Consider the following 25,092-nt stretch of genomic DNA (forward strand, 5'->3'; position numbering starts at 1 on the left):
AACCCGACAACCCCACCTGCAGAGCGCATCCTCTCGGGCAAGTCGGCGCCGCTGTTGCTGGCGCCGTGCCTTTCTTTTCAGTCTGTCTGTCGTCGTCCCTTCTTGTGGTTCGCGTTGTAATACAAGTTAGATATGAACCAACCAGCCCGCCAAGCAACCAGTGCCTCCATATTTTTCTTCCTTTGTTTGTGATGTTTTCAATGCACCTAGCAAGCAGCGAACAGAGCGTTCATATTTCGGCGCGAGTGAGTGCCATCAGTGGACTGGAACAAAAGTGCGCGGTGTGTCGTCAACAAGGGCGGACGCTTGAGAAAAAACAAATGTGCGAACGAGTGCGATGAAGAAAAGTGAAACTGTAACCCAGTTATTTGTTTCAGCATAACCTTAATATTATTCATACTGAGATTGTACCTGCAGTGTTTTCTCTCCATTTTTTTTTCTAATACTTCCCTTCTTAGAGCGACAACGAAGCAGGAAGCGTCGATACGATTTGCCATATGTGGGAACGTCCATGCATGTGCGGACCGACGTTTAATTTACCGCTCAATAACCCAGCTTTAATTTAGAACACCATTGTTAAATCGTTTAAGCGAAAGTATGTGCTGCGATGCTTCGTATTCCTATAGCTTAAACGGACTAGTGTATTTTTAAAGTTTATTTCGATGGAAGCGCGCTCGCCATAGTCGATCTGAGTCACGTACGAGCCTTAATATGCCGATGCTTATCGCACATTTTTTGCATCGCACTGCATGCGTGTCCTGCGGTAATCGTCTGTTTGAAGCCACTGTTGTTAAACCTAATACACTCGGGGGCAAAGAAATTTGCTATAACTTTTGGAATTCTCTTCACCCAGAGCAGCAGGAATCGCCACGGGAGCAGCTATGAAAGAACCTAGACCATTGCCGAAGAGAATACAAAAAATAGCAACCATTGCCCACGCACGATATATGACATGTCGTTTTGATTCTTTCTAATCTACCGGTCGGCGTGGAGCTATTTATCGCCGCCGCCGCCCTGACGGACCAGCAAACGGGGGTGAACTTATTGATATTTGACGCCGTTGACCGATTGTCGGTCTCATCCAAATTCGTCACAGTATACATGTGGATCGATTACAGTGCCAGCTTAAGTCAATGAAGATCTAGTGTAAAAGAACATGGTGTAATCCCGAGCAACATCAACAACAGCTAGGTGGGATTAAAGCAAACGCGACTGAAACCAGCACCGCGGAACTTCACAAGACTATTTAGACACAAGATTTCCGAAGTATTTAAAATTGCAAAGGTAACTTGAAAACATCGATTATAACAGCACAGTTAACGACTCCAGGTATTAAACGAGCCTGCCAACCGCAAAAGCATGCTAATGCGGTTTCCACGGAATATTTCCACCACATGCTAATTTGCATCTAGTAGTGACCAATAGGTGAAATAGACAAGAAAATGTTGACTGAAGTGTGTGCTAATGCATTTGGCGGGACATGGTAACAGAACTGACAGTATTGTCCAGCATATGCCATATATTAGCCAACGTCAGTGGAGTAATGGCTAACGCTGTTCGATATAGCCATCCTTATGAAAGGGCAATGCCAATACTGTTGATATGTAAGGTATGCCAGTGTATATCGGACATTGGCGGGCCATTGTAACGGAGCTGACATTATTGTCCAGCATATGTCAAATATTGGCCAACATCAGTGGACTGATGGCTAATGCTGTCCTTTATAGCCATCCTTATCTCGTGGCAGCGCCAACACCGGTGATACGCCGGATATCCAGGCCCATCATTGCCATCCTCGTATAAGGGTACCACCGATATTGTCAGGGCATCAGATATGACGGGCCAATGTTGTTATCAATATAAATAGGTACGAACAATATTGGTTACCAATGGAATTCTCAGGGCCAGTGTTGGACGTGTTATAGAATGGCACAACCAATACCAGCCATAAGATGGCAGCGCTGGGCCTACATAGGGCTGATCTCTGCCAACTCATTGACAATATTGGCCCGGGCTCTTGTGCTGCCTGGGATAGTCTCGTCAAGTAGATGTCGATATAAAATCAATAAAAATTGGTAGGAGAAAGCAAGTAGAACGAATGAAGCATAGTGGTATTGGATATCATAGCCAATGCAAGTGACCACGAACGTTGTGGCATTTATTCACATAGCAGAAAAGATGCGTGTAACATCAATGTTTACCTGCTGCACGAAGTTGTAAGCATACGCGGTATATTTGGGAGCTCAGTTACCAAGGGCGGTGCATGTGCCAGAACTGCCCACTCCTTCCTTCGGGTAGCGGGCACAAACATTCGGTTCTTTATTGATATAACAAAATAATGGAAGTGAAACGCAGCCTTTTATGGTTCGGGGAAACCGTAATGTGAATGGGCTATGTGGCTAGGAAATGGGTGATTAGGATCGGTGCAAATGCCAAAACTGAACACGCCTCCATTGGGAGTGCAAGTACAGCTTGGTCCACAGCCCGTTGTTCGACCCGGTATCCACTGGCACTGAAAACGCAACAACACGAGATGAAAAGTCTTGACGTTATTTCAATATACAAGTAGTTCAGCAGGAATTAGACCCATCGTTACTATACGGTACAGAAAGGAGCAATTCTGGAATATTTTGTGCAATATTCGCTGGGTCAGCCTGTGTCCTGTCGTTTCTTCAAGACTTAAGAAACAAAGATGAAACTTTCACTCTTTACATTCACAGTATCTGGAAATAACAACAAAAATACCAAAAACACAGCAGAATACGTGCTGAAAGACCCAGGCTATGTTCTTTAGGAAGGTTCGTTACACCAACAATAAACCCAGAGATCGGTTAGAATTTATTATTTTAACCCAGTTTCCAGCACCTAGTAGCGGAGTTGTCAATATTGTTTGACATCATGCAATCGTCATAGTTTTCTGATTCTTCCCAAAACCTTATTTATGAAACCTTTCTTTCTGACTCCTTCAAAAATCGACCTCCGCAGCCGGGATTCTATTCCGCATCCGTGGGCACAGAAGCTGAGCGGCTACCTAACCGTGCCACTTCCACGGAGGGATGCTTTGTTTCAAGTGGAATCTAATGCACGAAAAAAGTCACCCGTGGAATGTTTTAAGTCAGCCCAACCACAGAGAGGTATTAGGCATTCAATTCAGCACAATGATATCTACTAGATGGCTGTACGTTATCTCATAAAAAATGCGGTCACGATTGCAGAGGTACAAAATTTAGCATAGAGAAAGCTTGCAAGAAGATGCGTTGGGCTGCAGTGGACAGTACGATGTAAGTCGAATGCCAGATTTACTAGCCTTATTACCTAGAGCGTCGGCGTTTTAATGCATCTCGACGCTTGTCTGACCTGGTGTGTAACAATTCTCCTGTAGTCCTGGAGAAGCTTCCGTGCAAAATTAACATTAGCGGAATTAATCTAAGCTAGTACCTATTCCTGTTTGCCAGCTTTCTACAACAATTTTAACGCAATTAGCCGAGCACGCGCTTGGAAGTACCGTGTTTCAACCTGTTTCCTTCAGGCCCTAATATTATGAATGTCGAGTTACGAGATTGTGGGGAGATTTTTGCAGCTCTGTATTTGTCTCAACTTCAGAAATAAACCAGAAAAGTGATCGTTTTTTAAAGCAATTTAAAACATAAAATCAGCGAAGTTCTGTCTTACAAGGCAGACGGAGATGGGTCGGTGGCGAGGGGGGGGGGGGTCATTTTTATAAATATTCTGGATAATTGGAAGGGCATGCTCGGTACTAAGATGGGCATCATAGAATTTAAGCAAAGAACTATGAACATTTTAAGAATATTAATCCATATTATTGCTACTTTACATAGGTAGGTCCTTGGTTTGGAAGAAAACATTGTACCCGGTCCCTTCTGTATATAAATCTCCGCACAAGCAGCTTTCGAAAATAAGAGAAGAAATCGCAGGCCACAATGGGGAAATTACTTACCCTGGCTAAGCAATGACTATGAAGACCATATTCTCTGTGAGCTTCCTTGTGGCTGGGAAGTACAAGAAGGGTACATATTTTAATGCAAGATTTCAAAATTACACTGCGCTTCCCGGAGCAAGTGAACAAACTAAACAATTACAGTTATGCTATTTCTGTCAACTTTGCAAGGAACATAAAACACCAGTAAATATGTACAGATGAATCAAGTTTGTCAAAACATGAGAAACTTGTCATGTTTTCTTGCACTAAAAAACCTGGCCTTTAAAACACCCCAATAAATGGCCGACGACCGGCATAAGTCATTATCGACAGTAATGATGGAAGCGTTTTCAGCTAATTCCGCTTTGAGTGTGGCTTTCATATCAAAGTGTGTTTATACATGTATGGTTAAGATACTCAGGGACAGCACGACGTTTCAACAGCAAACCGCCTTAATTCGAGTATTACTTTAGGTTGCAAGTTAAAAAAGCAACTTACTCGTAGGCACCGATGACTAAGCTTATAATGCTAACAAATAGGCAAAATTCAAAATACCGATCCATGTATGCTTAAGTCTTGTTCTCTAGAACTAGCACCGGAACATTGATGAGTGAAAGCAAACCACCGCTACAGTGGCTTTTATACGCTGCAGAGCTACTAAACACCAAGTGAGTCCATGAACAAAGGGAAGGACTTGACCATAATTTGACTGAAGCTTTTTCATCAAAAGTAAAAAAAGTGAAATCCGGCGGCTATATAGGTTTAGCAGGTTGCATTTTTATGTGGAAACGAAATATGGAACGAGAACACTGAAGAAGCTATGCTTTGGTGATATTCCGCTTAGTTTTCTTGCTAGCACGTGTCGAACAAAGGGAAGCCGTTTTTGCGTATTCTGCGGCGTGTGCAACGCATGTAAAAAGGATGGCTTCTTTCTATTGTCTGCACCAATAATTTATACCTCCAGCGTGCCGTTTGCGTCAACTTTTGTGTTATGTAAAAAAAAAAAAAAAAAGCTTGCACCTTGTTTCTCATGGAAACGAATATGCTTCTCTTTCAGGACAATAGACCTTGCGCCCTGATGCAGAAAGACGTTAACACGAAATCAGCTAGCCTCTTTTTAGCAGCTCAATTAATTATCCTTACTTACTGTCGCCATGTGAGCGATCCCGTACGTCATCTTAATAGAAAATGAGCTTTCCAAACAGTCAGTGAAAATTATTGCTGACTCCTTTCTGGCTGAAGTGAAAATCGAGTTATATTTTAAGTCGATGCTCTCATAGGACATATGTTTGATTGATAAAAAATATTCAGCGCTATTGCCTACTCTACCACTTCGATTACGTCAGAGATAGTGCGACAATGCGGTCTGCAGGAGGAACCATTCGGAAGTTTGTTTAGCAAAAGTTCTCTGTTACAAATTTATGCGTAATAATGTTGCATGGCCTAGGCGGCATTACTAAGCGCGGATTTACTCTTGCTAGAAGCCACTACAAAATGATGTGCTGGTTAAAGAATGCCATAGTAGTAGTAGTAGAAGACCATATTGAAGCGCAATACATATGCGCCTAATATTTCAACATTTAACACCTGCGTCCTTAACGGCATGCCTGAATTGCGCTCTTTTAAGGAACCAACTTCTTTGTGCGGCCGACCAGAAAGTAAAGCGCTGACCACATCACAACGCTTTCCTCCTGAATGTTGTTGACTGCCTGCAGCTTCTGCTGCGGTTGTTGTTCTGCATGCGTCCCAGGCACCAAAACCTTAAGAGCAAGTAAACGTCAGAACACTCAGCATATGGAACACAAATATAGCGGCAAACTCAAAACTCTTAAGACTGGGGCACAAGCTACTTTTTTCTTCTTTTTTTTCCGCGATGTTCGCGAGTCGAAAATCGCCGTGCCGGCACGACACCCAGATGGAAATACATTGAGCGAAGAAGCGGTCAGCGACGCCGCGTATCTCTTTGTGCGAAAGCAAATATGATCAGCGAGTGGCAATAACCTCAAAGCTAGGTCCGTTTGAGCAGCGACGCTGTTTCTGTTAGAAGCACGAAAGTGCTTATTGCGACGCCATTGTGCAAATTGTAGTAAGCGCACATTATCACGCAAGGATTAGCGTGCATGCTTGAATGAATGAAAACGCGCACCTCATAATTTCCGCTCGGCCGAGAATACCAGCGAGGCAGTTTTTCGTCGACACATTTGGTTTCAAGTAGGACACAGACACAGTTCGGTCTGAGGGTATGTCGTTTACTGATGAAAACGCGACGTTCTATTCATACTAAGGCGCTTATTTTTTTCGATAATTTCATTTCTGCGGTCAATTGTCTACTCTGCTACCCACGATAGCATCAGTCCGTCGGCCATGGCAGTCATGTTGACTGCGACCGTCAAAACTCATACTTACAAAAATAAGTGCAGATGATGCAGTTAAATATTCGCCTTATTGGCGGGCCTCCGCGGCCGCTTCCGGCTCCACTGGTCGCCGGAACACGGCACGTCAAATATCTGCGTATTATCCGGCCATCTAGTGCGCGCCGTCGGTCAAAAGTCACAGCCTTCAAGCGCTAAAAACGCTCCGTATATCCTCGTTTTTAGGCAGCGGAATCCTCCCGGTAGGAAGCGAGTTCATTGTTTGAAATGAATACAAGCTATCAATTTTTTCTTGTCAATATTAAAAATTGAAGTGTTTTTAAGACAGCGCATTTTCAGCCATATGTGAATGGTTTTCAAATAGTGTTACGTGCTGTTTATATATATATATTTTTTGCATGCCAACGAATGCGGGTCGTTTGGGACGTTACAATTGGAGAGCGGAGCCTAATGAGATTGTTTACAGAACAAAAATATTTCTCATTATATTGCCTCGTATTGGACTGTTCGAAATGTATTACAGATGAAAGATGCTATAGGGAGATGCCTCACGTTCGACATCAATAAGCATTCGTGCGCATCACCTGCCTGAGTACGGCAAGTGATGGCAACATGATAATGTGAGCATGCTCTACGTATACCAGAGAAAGTGTGTGGCTTATTGAAATATCCTTTCTTGGATTACGATATATACCTCTCATCCAATGCCTCCCATTAGGCCTTATTCTAACAACTGCTAAACTCACCGCTGTGTTGCCAGCTATAATCTTATAAAAGTCCCGTGCCTGCCGTCTGTCCGCTAAGCCCAATTTATACTGCACGCGCCCACCTAACCATGCACATGCTCCCTCTGTCATCCTAACTTCAATGAGAAACGGGATCTGCAATTTCTCCAAAGAATCGAGCTAGGACCGCCTCAAACCACAACGTTGAAGCTTTTGGGGTGCCCACCTTGAGTATGAATGCCGATCTATATAGAGCCAGAGATGCTTAACAGCGTCTACTGTGACAGTTTTTACCACCGCTTTGGTAAGTTGTCCCGCACCTGCTTAGGAATTGAGGCCGTGTTGTGATTAGTATGCACATTTTTAATATTGAGGCATACAATGATTACGACATTCCGCTCTTTGAAATAGCGCGTTTCTCTAATCTAGCTGTTCTCGGCTATTTGATCCATCTGCACTGTAAGTTATCGCAAAAAGCTGGCCGGAAGTACGGAAGCCCTCCGGGAATGCACTTGGAAACGCTGCCGTCTTGTACGCGGAGAAAACGGTCGGCCATACTCTGCATGATTTCGCCATTCTGCTGCTACTATATCTACTCATGGTGACGAACCAGTCGAACGTTTATACCAGGACATGAAACCATACGAATATTTAAGTAAATAAAGACCGCACTATACTAATACTTGATGGCTTCAATGTTAAGATGTGAAGAATGAGGCCATTAAGGCAGTCAATGAAAATGGCAAACTCTTGCACAGGGGCTATAGAAATAGTAGGCGTAGTTACTGCGGAGTTTCCAGAACTAAGTTTTTCGGTGACCAGGAAGACTATCAATTGCAAACGGGGGAATGATTTGCCAAGTATAGAAGACATGATTCACCATCTACGCTTATGAAACAACACAACACACACACCCTAGATTTCCGAAGGAAGGTTAGTCGCCCCACCTTGCTTCATCACTGCCTACAAGAAAAAATAAAAATGAAGTTGCCTAAATGCGTCGAAGCTCATCGTACGAGGAGAGCCAGACAGAAGCAGGAACACTCACTGGCGCCAATTTTCACCCGCACAAAACACATTTAAAAATAGTTACTTCCCTAGAACTGCATTTGAATGGAATGCTTTATCTTTTAATATTTTTCTGTCCAGCAGTTTTGCAACAGAATTTGAACGTCATCTCCTTATTCCGTGAGTTTTGGTTTTGTTTTGGTTTGTGTTGCGATGCCTGTCTATATCTTCAATACTGATTAATTGTCTGACTTATTTTTTTCTCTATGCATATGCTTGTCATCTCTTGAATATACCCTCCTGCTAGGACCATGCATTGTCCGCAGTATTTCAAATAAATAAATAAATGTATTTGGAATCGGATATTGGTGAGACGAAAATAAAGTTGCGCGATCTGCCAATATTAGGCGGTGCCGTATATAGAAACAATGAGATTACGCATCCACTTCTGGATGCATCGAACAAGGAAAACAGTAAGAAAGAGGACTATCAACCCTTTACTAGAAAAGGGGAGTACAGTTAAAACTCGATTTAACGAAGTTGAGGGGAGCCGTGAATTATTTCGTTAAATCGAGAACTTCGTTAAATTGAATGAGGCATTTCTTGGGCACATAATTCAGTACATTCGATTACAGTAAAACCTCGTTAAAACGTACCCGCTTAAACAGTACTTTAGTTTTAAAAGTGTTAAAGTCAAGTCCGCGACTGAGCACCCATTGAACATAATGCATTTTGCATCCGCATAAACCGTACCAGCTTATCGCGGTCGTATCGGTTAGCACGTACCATTTTCACTTTTCGTCGCACTTGCGCGTGACGAATTCACGCCGGTAGCACCGACCCAAAGGACGGTTCGGCTAGCGGCGCAACAATCTTCCCTAAATACCGCCGACGGGACGGCAAGCCACACAGCTAATGACAAATTGGCGCCAAAGTTGGTAATCATACAACTAGCGCAATCTTTGGGGGTCCGTATGGTCATCGTCATAACCCCCCGCGCTACTTTCGAGTGGGTAGCGCCAACACCACGACCGGCGCCGCTAGCGCGTATGAAAAGAAACAACAAAAATTCTTACTCGACAAGAAAGGCCCGAGGGGACTACAAATTTATTTTCTGCCAAAGTCGGTGAACTTTGTAAATTTTGTGGTGCTGTCTACAAAATAGACCAAAAATTAACACTTTTTCACCTTTATTTCTCGAAAAAAGGTTCGTTAAATCGGGACAGATCACGGAATCGGTTTCGTTATTTCGGGTTAGTCAAAGCATTGAACCCTATGGGCGTCTGAGGGGGAATTAGGATACCTTCGTTAAATCGAGATTTTCGTTAAATCGGGTTTCGTTAAATCGAGTTTTGACTGTAGATGTATTCAAGATGTTTCTGCAGAGCAGATTTTGATATCATCTAGGCAGAGAATTTTAGTTCAGGAAGAATTTCTGCTTGACGAGTTGGTTGATAGTGGAAATGGAAAACCGTTAGAGCTAAACAACTGGGGAATGACGAGGACACAACAGAGGCACAAAAGAGCGCTACTCTCAAAAGATGCCTTGATAAGAAGACCGGAGAGAATATGATTGTTCGTTGTAAGGCATATCATCGGCTTAGAACATGCGCGTCATTGCTAAAACAGACACGAGTAATCGAAAAGACAATGACGAGTCACCGCGGGTGTTGGCGGAGGCGTTCCACATCAGAAAGACGGGGTCTGTTGTGTCAGCAGCTCTTTGGAGAAACTGTACTCTAAGGAGTACAAGTTTTCGATAAGCTTATCTGAAGAGGTTGTGAATGACAGCATCTTTGCTTGTGCGCATGTACACAGTGTTTGGAATATTCGCAGTTACTTTAATTGGAATTGGTATTGAAAATGACTGTTTGCTCTGCTAATAAAATTTATTGAAAAGTAGCGGGTTTTCGTGTCTATGTGTTCTGTTAACATCCTTTCGTAGTTGTTTTGCAATAAAAGTATTCAATTTCAACAGTTTCAGCGTTCAAGCAGTGAATAATAATCCAAAATGTTTTTACATACTGCAAAAAGCAAATAGAGCTTGGGTTCCAAGACAGGATATCGTTAAGCTATCTGACGGAAAGAATGATTTGATTAAGACACGCTAAAGCATTGAAGCCGATGTTAACAGCCGATGTTAACGATTAACAGCAGTCATGAAAAAGTTCTTTGGCAGCTGTTACTTTCCGCTTCAACCCCGTAGCAGATGTCACGAGTTCAAAAAGACACATACCGGTGGAGACACATGAGCGTATTCAAAAGTGCTCGAAACTGCCGCACGATCAATACATTCAAAAGTATAAGGGGGCAGTATTACCAAAGCGTATCTTTTAGAGCGCTATTTTAGGTTGGAGATGGGGCTATCATCAGCTGCACAGTGTTTACTGAGTTATATTGGGGCTGTCCAAGCTCTAAAGTCCATTTGGTGCGTCCTAATAAACAAAAATAGCAAAATGTTGAGCTATTTTTGTCTTTGCCTGGTTCTGAGCATTTCTAGCTTACAAAATATATTCTTTCTTTTCCAGCTCGCACTCGCGTCCCTTTCGATTGTACGTATTTCCGCTTTATTCTTTGGAATTATGCTCTAAAGCGTTCAGGTTCACGCGTGCTCCTCGCGTCGATTTTACTGACGCAGTAATTTTGTTACAACTTTCGTAACGATTTAGTAAAACTTAGTAAAACGTTTGGTAAATTCGGCAAAACTGTTGGTTTAACTTTGCGCCTTGCAGTCAAGTGATATAGAAGTCCGAGATCAATCCCAATAGTCCTAGATCCAGAGGTGCTGTATTAGAGAAAAATATTCAATATATTCAGTTAAACATTCAATAAACATCATTTTTTATCAAAGAAAGGTGCCCGTACCACACACTAACTCGCAGTTGCTGTAGATATAGCACCCACATTCGCTTCGGCTTAAAAGTGGCCTTTATTGCGAAGAAAAGCCTCAAGTCGCCAACAAATTCAGTTGATCTTTCAAGATGGCCAGTAAACAATTGCGCAGAGTAAAAAAAAAATATTATTTTTCTCCACAAATTTACTGCGACTAAAGTGATTTCGTCGTTCAATTACAGTTTGAGAACCTGAAGTGCATACATATACCACACAATTCGATACGTCGCAACCTCAGTAAATATAATCAACAGAAACGTATTGATGGTCTAACGCGTTCAGCCACACGCATTGTAAACCCACTACGCTATCAAATTTACAGCGGTAAGCGTCCAACCTTGTAGACGTTCCTGCGTCTGCTTTGTCAGTGCTCGCGTTGTGAGCGAAAAATCAGAGGCAATACTTTGGTATGTGCTAAATGTCAGGCAACGAGTCAAGGCACTCGCATGACCAGAAACATCAGACAATTTCTCGCAGTGAGCTTCTGTATGTAATTCTTTCACATATTGTCTAATAAAACTAAAATATGAAAGAGGATTGAACAAGGGTAGGAAGTCCAGCGATCACTTCGTACTTTGATTGACACTTGAACTTTTTTACTCAAAACCAGGTAGATGTGGTTCAATTTATCTGTTGGTATTCTGTTTCTTTGTACTTCTCCCTTCCTTGCGGAAAGCTTTGAAATTTGTTCCCCTGCAAATGTATTCTTTATCAGGAACCTTTGGAACGCATGTCCCCTTTCAATATGAAACGGCACTTAACAAGGGTAGAGGGGTGCCTCAGTTCGCAAACCGATACAATGTATACAATGTTTCGACAAGTCTACTTGTCGAAACGTTGGCTCTGCTTGCAAACATAGGCTCCCCCTCTACCCATTCTCAGTGCGTTTTCATAACATTGAAACCATCATCTTTCTCTCGTTCTACCCAAGTCTCCTTTCAAGAAAGGCGTGTCAGCATCGAACCTGCTTTAGTGCTGACTATTCATCCACCCAGCATTGTAGTTTTTCTTGCAGGTGTCTCTTTATGTTCTCTTTTTCAGTACACGGGATCACCGGTTCCCGGATCAGAGATATATATCGTAGGAACCTTTTTTTCACTCCTTGCCCTACCTCTTTTTCCCCCTTCCCTCCTCCTCCCCCCTCCCCGCTTATAAACCCCTGCCGGGGATGATAACGCTGCTCAAACGAAGACAAGTCCACTTGTCGAAACGTTGGCTCGGCTTGAGAAGTGAGGCTCCCCCTCTACCCTCGTTCAGTGCCCTTTCGTACTATGTAGCCTTCTTTTCTCTCTTGTGACACAGAACTTAATTAGGCTATACATATTATTTCACTTATGAGCCTTTCATTTAAGAGCCGAATTCGACAGTAAGCTATGTTCGTGTCGGAAAAAAAATAGGCCGTTTTGTGGCGTTGAGGGTGCAACATTGGTTCCGGTTGGTCTGTGCTCGGCTCCAGTTGTGCTTGGCGACAAGGGCTACAGAACAAAATTCATTGTATTGACACGTGCCACGTTTGACTTGATCTTGTGTGTTGACATTTTGCGCGAGTGTGGTGCAACTTTAGATCTCAGTGTCGGTGAAATTTGTTTCAAGCCAAATATTATCCCTATATTAGTGGCGAACATGTCCCAGTGTCATGAAGGGGTTCTCCTCTGAAGAAAGATGCACTGCTGCCTGCGATGAGGGCAAAATGTGTGCCTGTGAAATTATCCGAACATTTCGTGGGCAAACAATCAATTGTCATTCTAGCCAGACGTCCCGAACAGAGCGAAAAAAAAACGATATTTTGGTGCCACGCGCGGTCTTGGATGCAGTGGATGGCCGCAGTCGATGGTCGCGCTTATATCTAGAATGTGAACATGTCCGCATAGTCTGTTCGCCTTAGCAATCGCGAGATTTGAGAACGATGTGACTTAAACCGCTCGAACAATTTCTGATTGCAGAGGAGCCGCGAAATGGAAGTCGGAATGTTATGCTGAGCTTAAACACCCTCGATCAGCAAATCGTTCCTTTCCAGTAACCACCGTACGTTGCAAGACAATTGATGGTTCATGCCGAAGTGCTCGACTTTGCTTCTAACGGATCGGGTAGCAAGGTTGACGACTGGGCGAGTTGGTAATGATCAATTTCTGAACCAGCCAAAAGACAGACAGAGAAAAGAAGCGAACAAGACAAGGCTCGACTAACAACTGAATATTGATTGAAGAAAAGAAGACAATAAAAACTCGCACTGAGATGCGCGCGCACAAGCCCAAGCCAGTGAAATGGTAGAAAAATTCAGCGATTGCCTAACTATTGATTTGTCTAACAGAGCGAATTCTTTATCATGAAGGTTAACCGAAGCCTTAGCGCAAATGTGTCCTTAGCCTTAGTAATGTAAACTGCCTCAACTATCTCCCGACAGTTTTGTTTTTCATTCCCGTAAACTAAAACCGTGTTTCTGAAATCTCGGTAGTGTAAATCGGAGGATGACCCGTCTCTTTGCATGCCTGATATCAGCAACAGGGGTGTCATTCACAGGAATGAAAACGATCTGTCGGGAGATAGTTGAGACATTTTGCTTTGCTAAGACTAAGGACACGTGTGTGGCTAAGGCATCGTTTAACCTTCATAGTAAAGAATTCGCTCTGTTAGAGAAATCAGTAGTTAGGCCATGACTGAATTTTTCTGCCATTTCACTGGTTTGGGTTTGTGCGGGCGCATCTCACTGCGAGTTTTCGTTGTCTTCTTTCCATCAATAAATATTCAGTTGTTAGCCCAGCCTTGTCTTGTTCGCTTTTTTTATCTGTCTTTAAAAATGAATCGAGTAGCGATTTTCCAGCCTCTGGACTGCAGCGTAAAATTGACACAAGAAACGCGTCCCTATTCTCCAAAAACCTTACAGAGTCTTCCCGGCGGAGCGCAAAAAAATTCAAGAACGATTAGACAAAATGCCAGAGAAATTAATCGTATGAGAGTCTTCCTGTCCATGTGCCGCACCTGAGATCATAGTGCGAAAAAAAAAAGACAATTCTTGTCGATTCTACGTAGACTACCACCATTTAAATCTGGTAACAAAGAAAGACGTATACCTTTTACCTGACATTGATGACGCAGTCGACTGTTTTCAATCGACGTCATATTTTCCGTCCGTTGATTTGCGATCTGGCTATTGGCAAATTTCTCTGCATCCATTCTATCGTGAAAGGAATGCTTTCCTAACAACAGATAGTTCGTACGAATTTAACGTGATGCAGTTGTGATTTGGCAATGCTTTCACGACGTTCGAGTAATTTAAGGACACTATACTCCGAGGTGTAGAATGAAAAATATGCATGTGGTACTTGGATGATGTCTTCAATTTCAGCAGGACCTTTGAAGAGCACAATGAGCGGCTCGGTATTGTTCTTCGGTGCATTGGAAAAGCGGTACTTATTTTGTACTCAATGAGGTGCTATTTTGGAGAACGACAAACTCTAGTTCTTAGCTTCCTCGTCAGCAAGGATAGTATCAGGCCGGATCCGCAAAAGATCGCTGCAGCACGAGGCATCGACACTCCACGCACCCTAAACAGCTTTCGAAGCTTCCCCGGACTCTCTTCCTATTTTTATTTATGTACTTATTAATACTGTTAGTCACTTTTTGGCCGGTAGAGGGCGGGAGTTAACGTCGATAGCAGCTAAGTATGCTAGTAACAAGGACGGAGAAATAAAGAGCATTAAGCAACAGGTGAAAAACACAAAAGGTAAAAATTGGATAAATTCGATGGAAAAAAAAAAAAACAGAGTGTAGAATTATACCGAAAGTGGAAAATGCAGATCAGGAAGGAAGATTTCTTTGATAACTCAAGAGGCAGTGCCCTACTTTTTGAAGCTAGATCAGGGTGCCTTAGAACACGCAGCTACAAAAAGAAGTTTAACAATGGAGATGACGCATGTGCTGTATGTGGAAACTCCAGTGAAACAATTGACCATATTATACTCGAATGCAATGGTATCCATCCGGAAGTTGATGCAGGCGCAATCACTGTTCCTGAAGCTCTGGGGTTTGGAGATAACAGTGGCCGGGTGAATAAACCGGCGGTGGAAACTAGCAAAAAACGGCTGGAAGATTGGTGGCTTAAAAGCAGAGAAGTGACATAATGTTAATAATGTAGGAGCAAAATTTAATAAATAGAATGATGGTTTAGTTAATCATTCTAAATAAATATTTAAGTTATATGGAGAAAAATGAGCATGATAGCTACTGCTACCACCCCGTTTCAAAGGGGACGCTCCTATATTCTATCCATCCATCCATCCATCCAGCAGCATGACCCCATTATATCAAAGGACAACATAAGGTCACTGTACAAGTTAATACCACACTTACATAAACAAAATTTTATTCCCGAAGTTTTGTTTATCGCACATCTATAAATGGATTAAAACAGCAATACACAATAATTTAAGACGTAACAGCACAAGAAATAAAACAACAACAAAAAAAGCACACAAAGAAAAAAAAAACTTGGTTAGCTCAGTTGGTTGACCGACTGCCCCGGAAATGCGGTGGTCCAGGGTCCGATCAGCAGATACAGAATAATTTTTTATTTAACTACGAAGCTGTATAACTTTCCTTCGAAGCCGTACGGCTGCGCTTGGGTGGATGTCAATCAGTAGTTACTCCCTCATTACATCATTTCCATCAGCATTTCGTGATGTACAATAATATTTGAAAGTTGCCTAAAATTACGTTTTTCCCTTTTTCAATGCGAGATCTAACAGCTGACTTCGAGCGCATACAAATGAGGTACCCGAGTGGCCGCCACCCGCTTAAACGCTTCTTCAACGAGAAAAATAGTGCGCGTTTTGAAATAGGATTGAGTCTTCAGCTCCGCCTTCAAGTGTATTCAAGAAGGACTTTTTGTTGGGCTAGTTGGTACAGGATTTTTCAAAAATGGACGAAGCGCTAACAACACATTCACATGAAAGAAGACACGGACAAGCTCTCACTGACAACTAATCTTTTATTGAAGAGAAACACGCATTATATAGGCACACCGTGGCGGCGCTAATCAGAGGCAGAAAACGTCAAAAGGTGAAAGGACCATAAAAGTGATAAAAGACAACAGGCATAAAAGTGATAAAAAACAGTTATCGATGGTTCGGAAACAACAAACTGATCTATGACACGTGGTGTATAGGGCCCGATGTAACAAATAAAGACAATCATAAAAATTGATCAAAAAACTGACAATCACAACAAAAAATCTTTTCAGACAAGCGACTAAAAGAAAAATACTTCAAGTGCTCTAGCATAATAAAGATATTAATTATTAAATTCATCAGGCATGCGCATCTTAATGCGACTCTAAAATTCACGCGCGAAAATCAACCACGCCCTTCTAAAAAAGAGAACCACTCTGATACAGCACTTTTGCCGGTTCGCTAACGCAATCTAGACCTTTCCTTATTATGAAGAAGGCTTCTTTCAGCTCACGAGCTACATTGTCTTGACTTTTATACAGTACAGAAGTTTCTTTTAGGATAGGCACGCATTTGCACTTCTTGCAATGAATCGGCCAGACTGGGAGATGTTTGAACGAGCGTTTGAGAGAGCACGACCGATCGCTTGAGAAAGGCACTGAGTTTAATCTGCCGATTCATTGCAATGAATCGGCCAGACTGGGAGATGTTTGAAGGAGCGTTTGAGAGAGCACGAGCGATCGCTTGAGAAAGGCACTGAGTCTAATCTGCCGATTCATTGCAAGAAGTGCAGATGCGTGCCTATCCTAAAAGAAACTTCTGTACTGGATATAAGTCGAGACAATGTAGCTCGTGAGCTGAAAGAAGCCTTCTTCATAATAAGGAAAGGTCTAGATTGCGTTAGCGGACCGTCAAAAGTGCTGTATCAGAGTGAGTTCCCTTTTTTAGAAGGGCGTGGTTGATTTTCGCGCATGAATTTTAGAGTCGCATTAAGATGCGCATGCCTGATGAATTGAATAACTAATATCTTTATTATGCTAGAGCGCTTGAAGTATTTTCCCTTTAGTTGTTTGTCTGAAAACATTTTTTGTTGTGATTGTCAGTTTTTTGATCAATTTTTATTATTGTCTTCATGTCACATCGGGCCCTATACACCACGTGTCATAGATCAGTTTGTTGTTTCCGAACCATCGATAACTGTTTTTTATCACTTTTATGCCTGTTGTCTTTTATCGCTTTTATGGTCCTTTCACCTTTTGACTTTTGCTGCCTCTGATTAGCGCCGCCACGGTGTGCCTATATAATGTGTGTTTCCCTTCAATAACAGATCAGTTGTCAGTGAGCGCTTGAGCGTGTCTTCTTTCTTGTGAATGTGCCGTTAGCGCTTTGTCCTTTCTTTAAAAAATTGAAGTGTATTGTCGGACAGCGTGGATAACTTCCGTATACCACTTCCTTGCTATTCCTGGCGGAATGAAAAGGCGATCTTAAAGGCACCGTCGCGTTTACTCTGAGGTCGAACGTTAACCCTTGTCCTCATTCTTAAAAGCGAAATGTAGCACACATTGCAAGCGGCGAGAATTACCATGAACATGTGCACAGCAGTATCTTATACTACCCCGCAGTTGCTTCATAGCTAGAACGGGCCCGAAATTACTTGACCTGCTGGTCGGAAGGTTTGATGACGTCATAAAAGCACATGATATGGCCGCCTCGACACGAGTAGCCAACTTGGGCTGCTCATATCAGATGAGATCATGTCGGGGATCAAACTCCCGGGGCACCTGGATGTCGAGTTCCACCACTCTACTCTAGGCTACGCTGGGACGTTTTGCCGTGGTGGTTAAAGCAGGGCTTTACATTTATTTTTGTCGTCTTTCGCATAATGTTGTAGCTTAGATTGTAAGCTGAAAGGTATGTGTGATGTTACAGGCGAGCAAATTAAGGGTCTAATAATGGAATAATTGCATCTACTCGAGTGAGGGTCTTTATGATTTGTTAGTTTCGTTTTGGAGTCATTAAGTATAGCGTAAGACTTTCGATGTCATTTATTAAGAGCTGATCAAATGTCTTCATTAGGTTTGTTAAATCGACTGAAGCTTGGGCGCGCATTTTCTTCACTTTAATATTCTCATCTAACACTTCGGAGACATATCTGCGATTAGTACCTGCCACCTATATTTCACGATGCCAATGTGCACATGGCCACCACCGTGTTCGAGAGCAAAGGTGGATTAAGTTAGGACGCATTGCGGCACGGGTACATCTAACTCTGCTAAACGATCCGTACCTCTTCAAGTAGTCATTTATGAAAAGTATGTCGTCACCTGCCTCTAATGTTTCGATAAGAATGATAATTAGAAGCTATATCAGAGATAAATTTCTGAGACTTAGCGTATGCTGCAGCATGTTGAATTTAAAGTGAAATAATGTGAGAATCTCAAGCTCAGCCTTGAACGCTATGACGCGACACCGCTAATGGCTGCCATGGATCAGCCGCTCCTCTTGCGTTATCGCGTACGCTCACCTCCTGTCCAGATCTACTGTGTTGTTCGCTGAATCTATAATCCCTTAAACTTGTCGCTTTATAATCTCATATGCACTAATTAGCACACAGTCGTATGCTACCACGCTATATAAAATACCACGTGACAGTAATTTAATTATCCGGTTTTTAAGGGTGTTCGAAAGTGCAAGCGAGCCCTCAGGGTAGCGTGTCCGACAAACGTTCCATGGCTACTAGGCGAAATTTACTTAATTGACGGCAGGTTTGTTTGTAGTGAAACGAAAATTTTTCTGATGCTTATATGTCGTAATATTGTTTAAGTTATATTGCGACGTTGTAATCGAATGTATGATGTGTTGTGTTTTATCACTTTGGCATTCCCTTACTCTATGTTGGACGTCGGGCGATTACAACTAATTGACATATATTCTACTCGCTAACTTGCTCGCTGTAACAATTACCACATTCCTTGCCAGACGGGCGCCTAAACGCTGCTGATTAAAATGTGCAATACTAATGAAACACCTTAATGAAAGTTCAGCCACAACTAAAATATCAGTGACGAATGAATGCAACGATAACATCAGGTCACCGTGAGTAGTTCAGGAATTATTTTCAATGACACGTGACCTCAATTATTCCTTACGTCGTTTCTGTATTTGAAAGCAATGCCGGGATTCCACCCTATTCGAAAAAACGATTTCTTTTGATTGCTTTCGAAGTCCTTGACTTTCTTGACGGTGCTTATGAGAAGCTTTGAGACCACACGGAGACTGCCACCAAAACATATCTTCAGTTTCTAGATGGAACACGCTAGGAGAAAAGAGCTCCTAATAGCAGGCTCAGCACTTTTTGCTACAACGGCCATGTTCCATCTAGCAGTCTCTGTAACACTAAAAAGGAAGACAGTAATGAACGGACATGAATGTGCCCCTGTATACGCACCGCCGAAATTAAAGTGCCTTATGAGGAAGCCAGATATTAATCCCTTGAGAATGTATGCAGCTGTGGCATCGAGGCCACTAGCGCCTTAGAGCACAAGGCTCTCTGCGGTTCGTGGGCTAACACACGCGCTACTTCACGCGAGTACAATTGCACACAGGCGTGACGTGACTGCGCCGACTCCGCCAGTGGATCATCGCCGCTGACGTCTTCACAAGGCCAGGCGACCGATCAGCCTGCGTCACAACTGCGAATGGGCGATGAAATTTCAGCACATAAATCTGCACGCGCCGATATGATCAAGCCACATGGTATTTCCTCGCTCCATTTTCCAAACGCAGGCACCCAAATTCATTTCATTTGCGGACCCTTTATCGCCCATCCGCTGTCTTGGCGTCCGCTGCAGGGATAGAAGCTCACGTACCGGTCTTGTTTGTTTCTCTGTGGGGACCGTATACTGCGCACGCCATGACGACGGATGGGTTTGATAAGCGACCGGCAAGCAGCCTCATTACTGGGGAGAGGTATGGGAGAGTACTGCTGAACGAGCGGTCATGCTGCCAGCGGCTATCGTTCTAGCCGCAGTCTGTTGCAAGTCCCGATTTATTCACAAACCCCACTTAAGGAAGCACCATCCTAGCTCAACTTGTTCGCGAAGGCATGTCGGCGGCAAGCGTCGAAACGGAGACCGATGGCGTACCCTGCGCGAGCGGCTGCTTCTACGGCAGCCCTGTCATTTCAGCACCCTCCCCTCCCTTCCGTCGTTTCATTAACGAAAGGCAGTTTATTGCGATGTACGCCGTTTTACCTTTTTATTAAAACGAAGAGTTGCATTCATTGATTTTCTAGGTTCCAGCTGCTTTGGTTGGTTCATAGTTACTAGCTCTTCTGTTAACCCAAAATAAACGTGCGTTTTTAATACTCTATGATTTTAATTCTACATTTTATACCATGCTTCACGAACATTATTTACTTCAAGCCATGGCCTTCAAACGCTGGCCTCAACCTTTAATATTTCGGAGACAATTGGATCACTCTGAGATATATATATATATATCTCTAAAGCTGAATGCAACTACTCAGTTACGGAAAAGGAGTGTTTGGCAATTGTGTGGGCATTAACGAAATTCCGACCGTACCTTTACGGTCCATCAGTTTGACGTCGTCACGAATCACCACGCGTTATGTTGGCTGTCCTCTATTAAAGACCCGTCCGGCCGCCTCGCACGATGGGCTCTCCGCCTTCAGAAATTTGACATCCACCTTATATACCCCTCTGGCCGTAAACACATGGACGCCGACGCTCTGTCTCGTTCTCCCCTCTCCAACGAACCTGCTTGCTCCACGCTGGCTCACCACGTCCTCTCATCTCTAACCATCGCTGACATGCCTACGGAGCAGCGCAAATACCCGTGGCTCGCATCTCTTATCGACATCGTGTCCACTTCTCCGAACGCTGCTGCGCCTACTCGAACTTTACGCCGTCAAGCACCACACTTTGGCCCACGAGACGATCCTCTCTACCACCGCAACTATATGCCTGATGTTCGACGGTCGCTTCTCGTCATTCCCCGTCATTTACGACATGAAATTTGCACCTCTTTCCATGTCGACCCTCAGTGTGCCCATCCTGGTTTCAAACCGTTTCGAAAGACGTTTCAAAAAATTTCCCAACGCTACTACTGGCGCGGCATGTACGGTTATACTTGCAAATACGTCCGCTCCCGCGTCGCCTGTCAGCGCCTGAAGTCATCCACACCTCGCGCTTCTGGCCCCTTACAACCACTTCCAGGCCATGCCCGCCCTTTTGACCGCATTGGCGTTGACCTTTACGGGCCACTTCCCTGCACGATTTCGGGGAACCGGTGGATTATCGTCGGCATCGACCACCTCACCCGATATGCGGAGACCGCCGCCCAACCTTCCGCTACTGCCAGTGAAGTTGCCCTGTTCTTACTACATCATTTTGTTCTTCGCCACGGCGCGCCGCGAGAGCTGCTGAGTGACCGAGGACGCGTCTTCCTTTCCAACGTCGTTGAAGCTGTACTGGCCGAATGTCGCCTCATACATGGAACCACACAGCCTATCACCCTCAAAAAAACAAAAAACAAAAAACGGGCTGATTGAGCGCTTCAATCATACGCTCGGAAATAAGCTGACGATGTACTTTGGGGGCCGCCGATCAGACTAACTGGGACGCTGTTCTTCCTTTCGTGACGTACGCATACAATACCGCCACGCAGTCAAACACTGGATTTAGCCCTTTCTTCCTCCTCTATGGGCGTGAGGCGTAGTCCACGCTGGATACTATTTTAACATATCATCCCGACTCCTCCGAGTGGACTCTCCTTTCAGACGTTGCCAAATATGCGGAGGAATGTCGCCAGTTGGCTCGGAGTTTTATATCGGAATCTCAAGGCCGCCAAAAGCATCACCACGACAAAGATCAGACGCCACACGTTTTTCCTGCAGGATCCCTTGTTTGGCTCTGGGTTCCTGGCACCCCACCGGGATTGTTAGAAAAATTTCGAACCGAGTACCATGACCCCTACCGCATTATCCGCCAAACCTCCACTGTAAATTGCATCGTTGAGCCACTCAGTCCCTCTTCGGACATGCGCCATCGCGGCCGCGAAACTGCACGTGAGCCGCCTCAAAACATACTACGATCCGCTTCCCTTTGCCCTCACCATAGGTCACCAGGATGGCTCCTCTTTGCTCCGAGGAAAATTGTAGTGAACTATGCGAGGATATTACGAAGACGAGGATGAACTAGGCGAGAATATCACGAAGACGAGGTTAAGAAGGACGAAGTGCCGCTGCGTTTCTCTAGCTCGCTTGTGGAGGCATAGACTGGCTGTGCTCTTGCGTGGTTCGCCGTGCAACTGCGAGAGGGCTATTATCCGTGCTAAAACACAGTAAAACCCTTCTTTCAGTATATATATATATATATATATATATATATATATATATATATATATATATATATATATATATTTGACCAGGGACTGCTCTTCCCTCATATGAAATGCAAGTCTCTATATATTTGCCTTTTTGAAAGACAGCTAGACAACATGCAAAAAATTACTTGCTTTATTCCCCCTTCAACATTATCTTTGTTACTGATATGCTGCGCAGGATCACCATACACCACAATAGTTTGAAAATGGCGGATTGGCCATGCCCCTAAACTTGATATCATTGTTGAAAAACTAAGGTCCTATGCACGAAATTGTCTGAATGCTGGTGAAGCACAGAGGATGTTTCTGATCGCGAAACAAATTGGTGCTTGTTATTCGTCACCATACATTATTCTCATGCAAGAAATTTTCACATTAATGACGAGTCGTGCGTGAAAAGTTGGATGCACAGCCTCACAGAATTTCTTGTTATGTTAAAAAATATGCTTTCTAGCAGTACACAACGGTGGAGTACAAAGCGCGTATACCCGATGTATCATTGGGATAGAGTATGAGTTACTCAAGCATGCCAAATTTATTTTAAACGGCTTTGAATTTTTACCACAGTACAATGATAAACGGGCGTTTCAGGTGCGGCCCGTGGGGCCCTCGCTGTTCCTCCTATTGTTTCAAATTACGCGTGCTATTTTCCATTCGTTTTGGCTCATGCGCGTGCAACGCAATAGCACATGACCGAGTTGTCAATCTCGGAGGCGGTATGTGATTGGCGGGGCGACGAGGGTTGGTAAATGCGCCGGAAGCGACGCTCTGGGATTACGGCGGGGGGGGGGGGGGGGGGGGGGCTTGTTGGGGGCGCTTGCGAGGTCGGCGAGCGATCCGAGCCACCGGATGTCCACCGACGGAGATATACAAACACCTAGTCAGATTGCCACGGCTCCGGAAGGGGTGCGAGACACCTTCTCGAACCGAGGCAAGGATAGTTGCAACCCTGACACCCAGCGTTAGCCGGTTATGTTCAGCGTTGTGAATGTGAACAGAGCCACGAAGTCAATGATGCAAAAACAACTATATATTCTCAGTATTATACACAGGATTATACGACGCAAGCATTTACAGACATTTAAAAGAACACAGTTAAGGTAGCGTACATAAAAAAAGCTACCAATTACAAATACATCAGTCAAAATTCTCACTATCAAGCTATATGCAAATTGAACACAGACGTTTAAAACAAGATAAGACGAGTGTAGAAAAAGTTCAGAAGAAAACAGAAAACGGGCATATTGCCCGACGAGCGCGGCGGCACTCCACTCACAAAGACGACGCAGATGGCGAGCTCTCGAAGTCAATGGTCCTTCCGGAGCCCTAGGGCGACGTCTTCGTGGTGCGATGCGGCGGCGGTTCGGGGAGCCCGGACTGCTTGGAGGCGAGAGGCGCACTGCCTTTGGGTCCGACTCGGCTTCTTTTCTAGCCGTCGGTTGACAATGCACAAGACACGCCCACCCAATAGTTCCCTCCCCAAGTCAGGGTCCGTAGAAACAAACACGCACAAGTGCACACACAGGAAGCGGCACGTAGGCCCCGAAACTTCCACACTACATGGCCGCCATGTTGCGGGTGAGAAAAAGCAAGTCACAACCAAAATAACCAAACGAGGATGCACGTACGCCAACTTCGGTCCTGCTAGGGGTCACTTTGCAAAACAAGCTGGAAGGACACCCCAGCTCGCACACTGCGAGGGGGTTCTCTAACTGCGCGGAAACTACCCCGCGAAGAGAACGCGCACGTACGCGTGCTCTTGACATTACCGACAAGGCAGAATACGCTGAAATATATCAATAAACTCTTCTAGAACACTACATATGGGGAACTGCCATATTATGAATATATAGATGCTGCCAATTTTGTGACACGGCGCCCCCTTTCAGAATATTATAGAATAATATTCAGAGCATATACGGATGGTAATCACACCTGAAATTGTAAAAGGTCGAACACAGGCGAAATCGAGACTGGGAAGTCATGAGTCAGTGTCCAGGTGTTTACACCACCCCGCGTGTAATCAGCTGCGCCCTGTGGGTCCGGCTTGCGGCGTAGTCTGGACTAGACGTTCGCACAAATTATCCTTTAAGGGGCTAAATTACCCGCTTCGGCGCGCAACGGCACGCGCTATCCTATAAACAGCCTTTTGTGCGCTTGTAATAAAACAATTTCCCTGATAAGCAGGGAGATCTGGATAATGCTCACGCCGCGCCCATCGCATTGAGAACCTGCGCTGTATTTGACACGGACCAGTATTTAATACAAATTAGTCCCGCAGCGGAAACCTCCACTGCCGTAACCTTCGAGACTTTTCGGACATCCGTTTTTAGTAATATGGTGTTTACCTCAGCGTTACACACAATGAGAACTGCAGTATTTGTCAAAAACCTAAGACTCATTTCAGCTCCGAATTCGTGACGTAAAAGCCGTGTAAGGATTCCTTCAAGACGCTCAGTTTGAGTATTTTGAAAATAAAACAGATGTTGGAAACCTCGCGCTGCAGTAGTTTTTGTTCGTCGTCCAGAATTTGTGGTCCTGGTTGAACACGACATACTATCTCTCGTTTCCGATGCCACATTCGCAAAGGGCAAAGCAGAGTTTTCTTCTCAACGGTTCGCACAAGAACGGCATTCAGCTAACAAGGGCAGGAACTAGCTCAAAGATTAGCCGTAACCCTTTGTTACCACAGTCGTACTCTACGTCGAATATTCAATATAGGCGAAATACTTTATATCTAAGCTTCTCTATAGGTTCTGGGAATTTCAGCTTTAGGTTATACACAGCAGTTGTTTGTCTAAAAT

The 25,092-nt window shown here is 44.0% G+C and overlaps 1 long non-coding RNA gene across 1 annotated transcript; it reads right to left on the bottom strand.

The window, feature by feature from the left end:
- Window positions 1-2,137: 2,137 nt before the first annotated feature.
- Window positions 2,138-4,590, bottom strand: LOC146194828 (uncharacterized). Its single transcript, XR_014705921.1, has 3 exons — window positions 4,439-4,590; window positions 3,959-4,010; window positions 2,138-2,512 (listed from the first exon to the last, which is right to left on the bottom strand). It is a non-coding gene; the product is annotated as an uncharacterized LOC146194828 (long non-coding RNA).
- Window positions 4,591-25,092: the final 20,502 nt, after the last annotated feature.

Source organism: Amblyomma maculatum, chromosome 3 (genome assembly GCF_055883805.1).
Source record: "Amblyomma maculatum isolate TAMU_Amacu chromosome 3, ASM5588380v1, whole genome shotgun sequence".
NCBI classification, from domain to species: domain Eukaryota; kingdom Metazoa; phylum Arthropoda; class Arachnida; order Ixodida; family Ixodidae; genus Amblyomma; species Amblyomma maculatum.